General features: G+C 45.4%; 1 pseudogene; it reads left to right on the top strand.

Moving 5' to 3' along the window:
* The first annotated feature begins 1,006 nt into the window (after positions 1 to 1,006).
* Positions 1,007 to 1,065, top strand: LOC136135808 (U6 spliceosomal RNA; annotated as a pseudogene).
* The last annotated feature ends 8,138 nt before the right edge of the window (positions 1,066 to 9,203 follow it).

Genomic DNA, 9,203 nt, shown 5'->3' with positions numbered 1-9,203 from the left:
CTGTTCAAAATTCTTTCACAGCTCCCATTTCCTGCCCAACAGAACACAAAGACCCAGGTTCTTTGATGTCCTTCAGGAGCCTTCCTGGTCAGGCACTTGCTTGCTACCTTGCCAATTTCACCTCTTGCCCCTCCCCCACGGGCCCCAGTCTTCCCAAATCACTTGCAATTTCTCCAATGTACCATTCTTAGTCCATTTGAGCCACTATAACAAAGTACAATAGACTAGGTGGCTTATAAACAACAGAAATTTATTTCTCACAGTTCTGGAGGCTGGAAGTACAAGACCAGGGCACCAACCCGGTTGGGTTCTCGTGAGAGTTCCCTTCTGGGCTGCAGACGGTTGTCTTCTGGTTGTGTGCTCACATGGCAGAAGGAGTGTAAGAGAGCTTCCTGGGGTGTCCTTATAAAGGCACTAATTCCATTCATAAAGGCTCCACCTCCATGATCTAATTATCCCCAAAGCCCCACCTCCTCATACCACCACATTGGGGTCAGGATTTCAACATATGAATTTGGTGGGGGGGGGGACACTGCACCTTCATTCCTCCAAATATTTACACTGGACATCCATCCCCACACCCTCCCCACCCACTTCTTCATCTGGCCAGCCCAACTCATCCTTCAAAGCTCAGAGAGCATCTCCTTCCAAAAGCCTTCCCTCCTCACCGGCAGCTGAGATTTCCGCCTTGGGTTCCCAAAGCCTCCAGGTGTCTCCTCTAACCCAGAGCTTATCACACTCTCACTGTTCTATGAGTCACTTTCTCTCTCTCCTCCACTAGAAAGTGAATGTACCTTATTCAACTCTGTAACCCAGCATCTACAGTGTCTAGGATAGAAGATGCCTCAGAGAATATTGGAAGAATGAATGAATAAATTATTTATGATTACTAATCTCACACACTGTTGATGCCCATTGTATAGGAAACCATACAGTAAATTCCTGGCAAGAAACCACTCATCTCTCATGATGAACTACTTTGAAGCATTGCTCAGACCAGCTTCTAGTGCTTGCTTCAGCAGCACATATACTAAAATTGGAACGATACAGAGAAGATTAGCATGGGAAATGAAATTGAGTTATTTGTAGTGAGGTGGATGGACATAGAGTCTGTCATACAGAGTGAAGTAAGTCAGAAAGAGAAAAACAAATACCATATGCTAACACATATATATGGAATCTAAAAAAAAAAAATAAAAAGAAGAACCTAGTTGCAAGGACAGGAATAAAGACGCAGACATCTTTATTCAAGTAGAGAGTCCAGAGAATGGACTTGAGGACACGGGGAGGGGGAAGGGTAAGCTGGGATGAAGTGAGAGAGTCGCATGGACATATATATACATTACCAAATGTAAAATAGATAGCTAGTGGGAAGCAGCCGCATAGCACAGGGAGATCAGCTCGGTGCTTTGTGTCTACCTAGAGGGGTGGGATAGGGAGGGTGGGAGGGAGACGCAAGAGGAAAGAGATATGGGGATATATGTATACATATAGCTAATTCACTTTGCTATATAGCAGAAACTAACACACCATTGTAAAGCAATTATACTCCAATAAAGATGTTAAAAAAAAAAGCCAACACAAATAAAAGCCAAAGTCTTAACAGTGAAAAAAAGCAAATTATATAACCCATTATTTCCCTTTTTTATTGAAGTATAGTTGATTTACAATATTGTGTTAGTTTCAGGTATACAGCAAAGTGATTCAGTTATAAATAAATTTTTTTTCAGATTCTTTTCCACCATAGGTCATTACAAGATATTGAACAGAGTTCCCTGTGTTACACAGTAAATCCTTGTTGTTTATCTATTTTATATACAGTGGTGTGTATCTGTTAATCCCACACTCCTAATTTATCCCTCCCCCCATTATTTCTCTCTTTGCCTAGCCTGCCAGGAAGCTCAAAGTTAAATGCCATACTTAATCATCACGATGGTGCTAGTCTAGATTTTGCTGATTAATTTTCTCTTTTCCTCTCTGTTATTTTATTATTGTTACTCTTTTCTACTTTCAATATACTGGCCCTATTTTCTCATTTTATTCATCAGTGGTCTTGCAAACATCTTCATATAGTTGGGCTGCAAAGAATAAGTAAAGGAAATACCCTCTGATGCATGCTTTATGTCTGACTTAACAGATAAGCACACCATTTAGATAAATAACAAGCATAATTTGTCTAAGCAGTAACCAAATAGCAAATGTCTGTTAAGCATTAACTGTGAGACAGGCAGTAAGCTAAGCCCTATGCATCCAAAGAAGAAAAACATATGGTTCCCTCACTGAAGGAGTTCATTGTCTGCTGAGAAGCAGATGTGATTACAGCCCAGTACGGGTACATGCCATGATAGAAGTTTGTCCTGGGTGCCATAGGAGTAGGGAAAGCAAAGCATGAGGCTTCCTGGGGAAGTTGGGGAGAGGTTTTCTAGAGAAAGTAATGTTGAGTAGGGTCTTAACGGATACATAGGAGTACATCAGTTTGCTTCAAAAAAGTGAAGTGATATTGTTGGAGGACCACATATGGAATGGGGGTGGGAGGTCGGTAGATGACCAGCCTGTTAAGACAAGGAAGGCTAGATCATGAAACACACAGAGGAAGACCTTGCTGCCAAGTTTAGATTTTATCCTACAGGCCACTGGTCTATAATAACTGTTTGGCATACGGGGACCCCATTTCAATGTTCAGAAATTTCATGGCAGTAGTTTCAATGCAAATTGTCTGAGAAAACACATCACAGCAAAAGTTATGGTAAGTTCAGTGATGCATTTAAATTAATTTGTACTTTGTTCAGCCCAATCAAATCTATAGACGTTTGAAAAATAGCTGCACCCAGCAAAACATGAGCTGTTCTCCTCGTAGCTATAAATAAAATATCACTGTGCCTATTGCACGTGGTTCCCCTTTTTCCCAGCACCTTACATTGTGACGCTCAGCATTGAAGTACTATAGTCTCTGCGTTATGTCTTTCCACTGTGGTACCAACTCATGGACTGTTTTTATCAGATGCTTCTCTCTTTTATTTAACTAGGCGCGTTCTGCACCTTTTCTCTTCTCTATAAGTGTTCTTCACTTTCTTCAATATTCTTTATTGATAATCTGTTGTTGTCAAGTTACACTCTGATGCGTTCATCTAAATTGGTGGTCCTCAAGCTCTCAGGCTCATCAGCATCACCCAGAGGTTAAAACACAGATTGCCGGGCCCCGCCCCAGAGTTCCTAATTCAGTGGACTGGGACCTGAGGATGGCGTTCTAACAAATTCCCAGGTGATACTGATGCTGCTGGTCCAGGGACCGTTGATTTACGTTATCTCTCTTCTACTTTATCAGCAGTCTGTCTATGGGTTCATGGATTTCTTACATATTTTTACCCTCTTAAAATTTTCAAACCCTTGATTTCAAAAACCAGCGGTCCCCAACCTTTTTGGCACCAGGGACCGGTTTCGTGGAAGACAATTTTTCCACTGACAGGGGGTGGGGGGGAATGGTTCAGGCAGTAATGCGAGCGATGGGGAGTGATGGGGAGCGATGGGGAGCGGTGGAGAGTGGTGGGGAGCGGTGGGGAGCGATGGGGAGCGATGGGGAGTGGTGGGGAGAGATGGAGAGCGGGGGGGAGCGGGGGGGAGCAATGGGGAACGATGGGGAGCGATGGGGAGCGGTGGGGAGCGGTGGGGAGTGGCAGATGAAGCTTCACTCACTCGCCCGCCGAGTGAGCGCTCAGCCCTGTTCCTAACAGGCCACAGACCGGTGCTGGTCCACGGCCCAGGGGTGGGCACCCCTGTCAGAAACAAATGCTCAAAAAATATGAAATAATTAACTTAAGAAATAAATGTCAGGCAATGCATACAATCCCTATAACAGTTTTACATCTGCTTGATGTCTACGATGGATGGTACATATTCCTAAGAATTATAGGAATTCTTGACTCATTTCAAACGAAGTAAATAAATGCCTCTAATTTGCATTACCTCTGTCACCTGTCAGTATATGTCAATACTTATCAATTAAGAGCCAAACCTTTTGTGTGATCACTCTATGTTTATATCTTCATTATGAGAAACTGAATACACATACAGACAACGACCAGAGCATATTAAAATAGGTTTCTAACCGACAATCGGCAGCAAACAGCCCAGGAAGGTTATCTACACTAACCAGGCCAGGAAGCCAGCCTGCTCGCTATAGCTACATATATTCCATAGGTCAGACTGTAGGAAGTTAGACCATTATCTCTAACAACCAGTCCAGGAAGCCAAAATTGGCCCCAAACGGTCAGGACTTGATTAATAACTGACAGCTTCCCTAATCGTTGTCCATTCTGGAGCATGGGACTAACCAGAGAATGTCTCGTATATACCGCTAACCAACCACTAAGATGCCCCACTTCTAAGTAGCTCATCCCCAATTCCCCATGCCAACAGCCTCCAATCACGGCACATCTGAAGACCCCCCCTTTTTCTCCTACAAAGCTTTTCCTCTCCTCTGCCTGCCTTTGAGCCTCTGCCCAAACACAAGGGAGTCAGCCACCATCACTCGCGTCTTGGCTAGCTCTGAATACACAGCCTTTGCTTGTGCTCGTTTGGTTGGTCTTCATTTCCTCAGTCAGATGGAGGAACCAGAGGAAAGCCCCAGCCAACTGAACCTTGGGGAGGGGTCTCTAAGCATTTCCTAAAAAGAGTTACACACGTAAGACCCATTAGGATACTATATACAATGGTTGCTGTGCGTATGTGCTCTCGGGCCCTTCTCCGTAATTATGCTGAAGGACTGTGTGGCCCTGGTGATGGCAGCCATGGCTGTAGGCAAGTGGGAGCCCTCTAGGAATTTCTGAGCTGAGACATGTATGATCTGTGCCTTAAAATCATCATCCCAGCAGCATTGCAGAGGATGAGGAATAAGGAAGGGCAGGAAGAGTCAATCAGGGTTTCTTTAAGGAGATTGCACAAGAACTCTAGACCAGATCCTGTCTCCATGTACCTTTCCTGGTCCTGAAGTGAATTCCCATTGCCCTTGGAGAGCCAAGGTTTCATTCCTGATCACAAAGGATGGGGTCACTGTCTTCCCAGGCAGGGCCTCATGTGGCCTCCGTGTGAAGCTGCGTGCCGTCCCAGGCCGCAGTCATGCTTTGTTTATTTTTTCCCCTGGCTGCAATGCCTGACGTGCAGGATCTTGGTTCCCACACCAGGGATTGAACCCACGCCCTGGCAGCTGAGTCCTAACCATTGGACCGCAGGGGAATTCCCAAGGTCATGGTTATTTAATTAGCACAGTAGATTTTCGTCAGGAAACCAAGAGGCACATTCACAGCTGAGAATCCCCTCTTAATTGCTGGGTGTGGGAGACCCATCATTCCTTCGATGGGCCCGTGGCTTGCTCTTTTGCCCTCCAACATCTGGCCTTGCTGGGGCTATGGAAATGATTCCAGGCTAGGTGATAGGTATCCCAGGAATGAGACTCTAGCCAGAATATTTGGCCAGACTTCTTAAATTTCATGAGGATGGGAAATGCACATTCCACACTCTCGGAGGTGCTGCAAGCAAGAACACCAGAAAACCCTGATCTTCCAATAAATTAAGTCGGACGCCCCGAGTTTGATCCAAGCCTCGGTGCTTAGCAACGGTGGGCACCCGACGGCACAAGTGCCTTACCCTCTCCATCCCTCCACTTCCCTGTTTGCAAAACGGGTGCAACGTGAACATCTGCCTCTCAGAGCAAACTGAAGGGCTTGGTGGCCTGACCCAAAACAAACGCCGACAATAACGACACATACATCTCAAGCTCCGGGTGGCACTTTGTAGCATCCCGCAGTGGAGGTCAGCAATTTCCAAATGCAAGTCCCTTGGGCCCATGCAGATCTACAGCAGCACTTCGTGACCTTTTATTCATCACCACCTCCCCAAAGAGTCTTTTAGACTTTTTTTTCTTAATTGCCACCCCACCCACGAAATTTTAATAGCACAGATACACTGTATATCAGTTTATGGACTATGGTTCTTTGGAGAGCAAAAAAAAACATGAATTTTTTTCACCTCCAAGAACCAATTTTCTCAACAGGGGTGAAATCTTATATGCATCTTTTATTCTCTTCCCTGCCCAGAGAGAAGTGACCTAAGATTCACTGTGTATATACGTGTATAAAGCATACACACACATATATTGATGATGGTAGCTTTACATTAATTGATTAGTATGACAGTGTGAAATATTTACATTTTACATACAGGAGGAACTAGTGTTAAAAGAAATAAAGCACCTCCTAATTTTTTTTAAAAAGAGCCAATTTTCACTCACATTAAGAATGCATGATCTCAGGGCTTCCCTGGTGGCACAGTGGTTAAGAATCCACCTGCCAATGCAGGGAACACGGGTTCGAGCCCTGGTCTGGGAAGATCCCACATGCCACAGAGCAACTAAGCCCATGTGCCACAACTACTGAGCCCACGTGCCACAACTACTGAAGCCCTCGCGCCTAGAGCCCGTGCACCGCAACGAAGAGTAGCGCCTGCTTGCCGCAGCTACAGAAAGCCCACATGCAGCAACGAAGACCCAACACAGCCAAAAATAAATAAACAAGTAAATTTATAAAAACAAAAAAAATGCATGACCTCAAAGAGAGTGAACTGAGAAAAGTAAGACAGTCCACACATATTCAGTTTAAAGTACAACCTCCGATTCCAAAATATTTCCCTTCCGGTGCATGCATTGCATACATGCACGCGTGTGTGTGTGTGTGTGTGTGTGTGTGTGTGTGTGTGTGTGTGTGTGTTAGTGAGGGAGACATGGTAGTGACGGGAGATGGTAGTGTTTGTCCTTTTGTATGTGGTTTTGTGTGTGTCTGTGTGTTTGGGGGGTTGTTTAATTGATGGGCTGACTTGGCAAGATAAAAAATAGGTAGGAAAAAACCTTAGTCCTCCACATTTTTTTCCTGTTCAGTGAAATCTGAAGTCCAGATCCCTCTCGTCACTCTACCTGTCAGGGCTCTGAAGGTTACCTTCCTCCCACCCCCACATTCACACATGCTCATGGCCTGTTCATCGCCCTGTGGTCCTGGCCGGATCCACTGGAGAGAGCACTCCCTGCACCCCGGGGAGGGAACCACAGGAGAAGAAGGTGGACTCAGCATCCCTGGGCTCAGCTATTCTCCATCCTACCTTGTGCTTGGCATATGGAGGTACAAAGATGGACAGTTCACGGCTCTGACACTCAAGGTGGCCACAGTTGAACGAAGGTGACTGATCTCTCCCACCTTCCTGCTCCCACACTCTTTTGTTGGCCCCCAAGCTCATCTTCCCGGTGGCCAAAGCAAAGAGAGAAACTCCATAAGTGACAAGATTCCCGGTTTCCTTGGATAAAAACCTACTAACCCTTGAAGAAAAACATTGCCTTTTTGTCTCAGAGGCATGAGAGAAATTGTTCTTGCAGAAGTTGTAAACGATAGCCCAGCTGACATTACGGGGGCATTTAAATCAACACTCTTACATCATATTTAACATCCTTAGGCGATATCCAGTGATAAACCAGAGTGGAAAAGAATATGAAAAAGAATATATATATTATATATATATATATATATGTATAACTGGGTCACTTTGCTGTACAGAAGAAATTAACACAACATTGTAAATCAACTATACTTCAATAAAGGTTTTTAAAAAAACATCTTTAGAGATGTTTTGGAGAGGAGCCTCCCCATTCAAGCCCATGTGCCATTCAGTGAAAACAATGGTCCCAATTACCAAAAGCTGGAAAGCCCTCTCATGTCCTTCAGTGATTGACTGGATTAGTGAAGTGTACCACATCGATGCTGTGGAAAACTACTCAGGGACAGAAAGGACAGAGCTATGGATGCAGGTCACACCCTGGGTGCATCTCATAGGCGCTATGCTGAGAGAAGATGGGCCAATCTCAAGAAGTTACATACTGGGGAATTCCCTGGTGGCACAATGGTTAAGAATCCGCCTGCCAATGCAGGGGACACGGGTTCAAGCCCTGGTCCAGGAAGATCCCACGTGCCACGGAGCAACTAAGCCCGTGCGCCACAACTACTGAGCCTGCGCTCTAGAGCCCGTGAGCCACAACTACTGAGCTCATGTGCCACAACTACTGGAGCCCACGTGCCTAGAGCCCGTGCTCCGCAACAATAGAAGCCACCTCAATGAGAAGCCCGTGCACCACAACGAAGAGTAGCCCACAACTAGAGAAAGTCCACACGCAGCAACAAAGACCCAATACAGCCCAGAACAAATAAATAAATTTATTTTAAAAAGAAAAAGAATAACAACTCTGAACTACTCGACAGCAACGCTAGAATCCAGAATACAAGAAAAAAAAAACAAAAAGAAGTTATGTACTTTATGATTCCGCTCACGTCATAGTCCCTAAATGACAAAACTCTGGCGATGGAAAACGGGATCCGACACGGGGTGGAAGGGGTGGGAAGTGCAATTCTAAACAAGTAGCACGAGGGTCCTGTTTAGGGTGATGGTAAAGTTCTGCATCTTAATTATAGTGGCAGTAACAGGAACCTGTATGTAGGAGGAAACTGCATAGAACTACACACACGCACACACACACACACACACAGAAATGAGGTCTGTCCTCACCTTAGCATTGCACCCATTTCCTGATATTAACATTGTACTACAGTTACATAGGGTGTCACCCCTGGGGTTCATGGGACTCTGTGTACTAGTTTTGCAATTTCCTGTGAGTCTATAATTATTTCAAAATGCCAAGTAAAAACAACAACAACTGAAGACGACGGCCGTTATCTAGGCGTTCTCCCGAGTTCTCCAACCCCGAGACTTCTGCCTCCAGCTTGAAGGTGAATCCTCGCTGGGTCAGCACAGCCCCCCTGCCCTTCCTGCAGCCCCCCCAAGTCAAGGCTGATGCAGCTCTCAGCTCTCAGGTGGCTGCGCTGTGATTCCAATGCATCTTTGATCCCTCACTTTTGGTCTCTTACCACTTAAGCTGCCTGTGTTTCATGCTCCCTGAGTGATCTCCATCCTTTCATCCAGGCCCTTTGATGACTTAGTTCTGGTCAGTCACTAATCCGGCCGAGCTTCCTGCTTCCCACCAGGTTTTCTTCCGCCCTCTCATCATTTCCTTTGTTGTTGGCCCTTTGCTGGGCTGAAAGGCCACGATGGAAATGCCAGGGGAGTGCAGGACTTCTGACCACCGCTGTTGTATCCCTCTGGTCTAAGAAATA

Source organism: Phocoena phocoena, chromosome 15 (assembly GCF_963924675.1).
Source record: "Phocoena phocoena chromosome 15, mPhoPho1.1, whole genome shotgun sequence".
Lineage (NCBI taxonomy): Eukaryota > Metazoa > Chordata > Mammalia > Artiodactyla > Phocoenidae > Phocoena > Phocoena phocoena.
The sequence above is the reverse complement of the archived record's forward strand: the minus strand, read 5'-3'. Positions and strand labels throughout refer to the sequence as shown.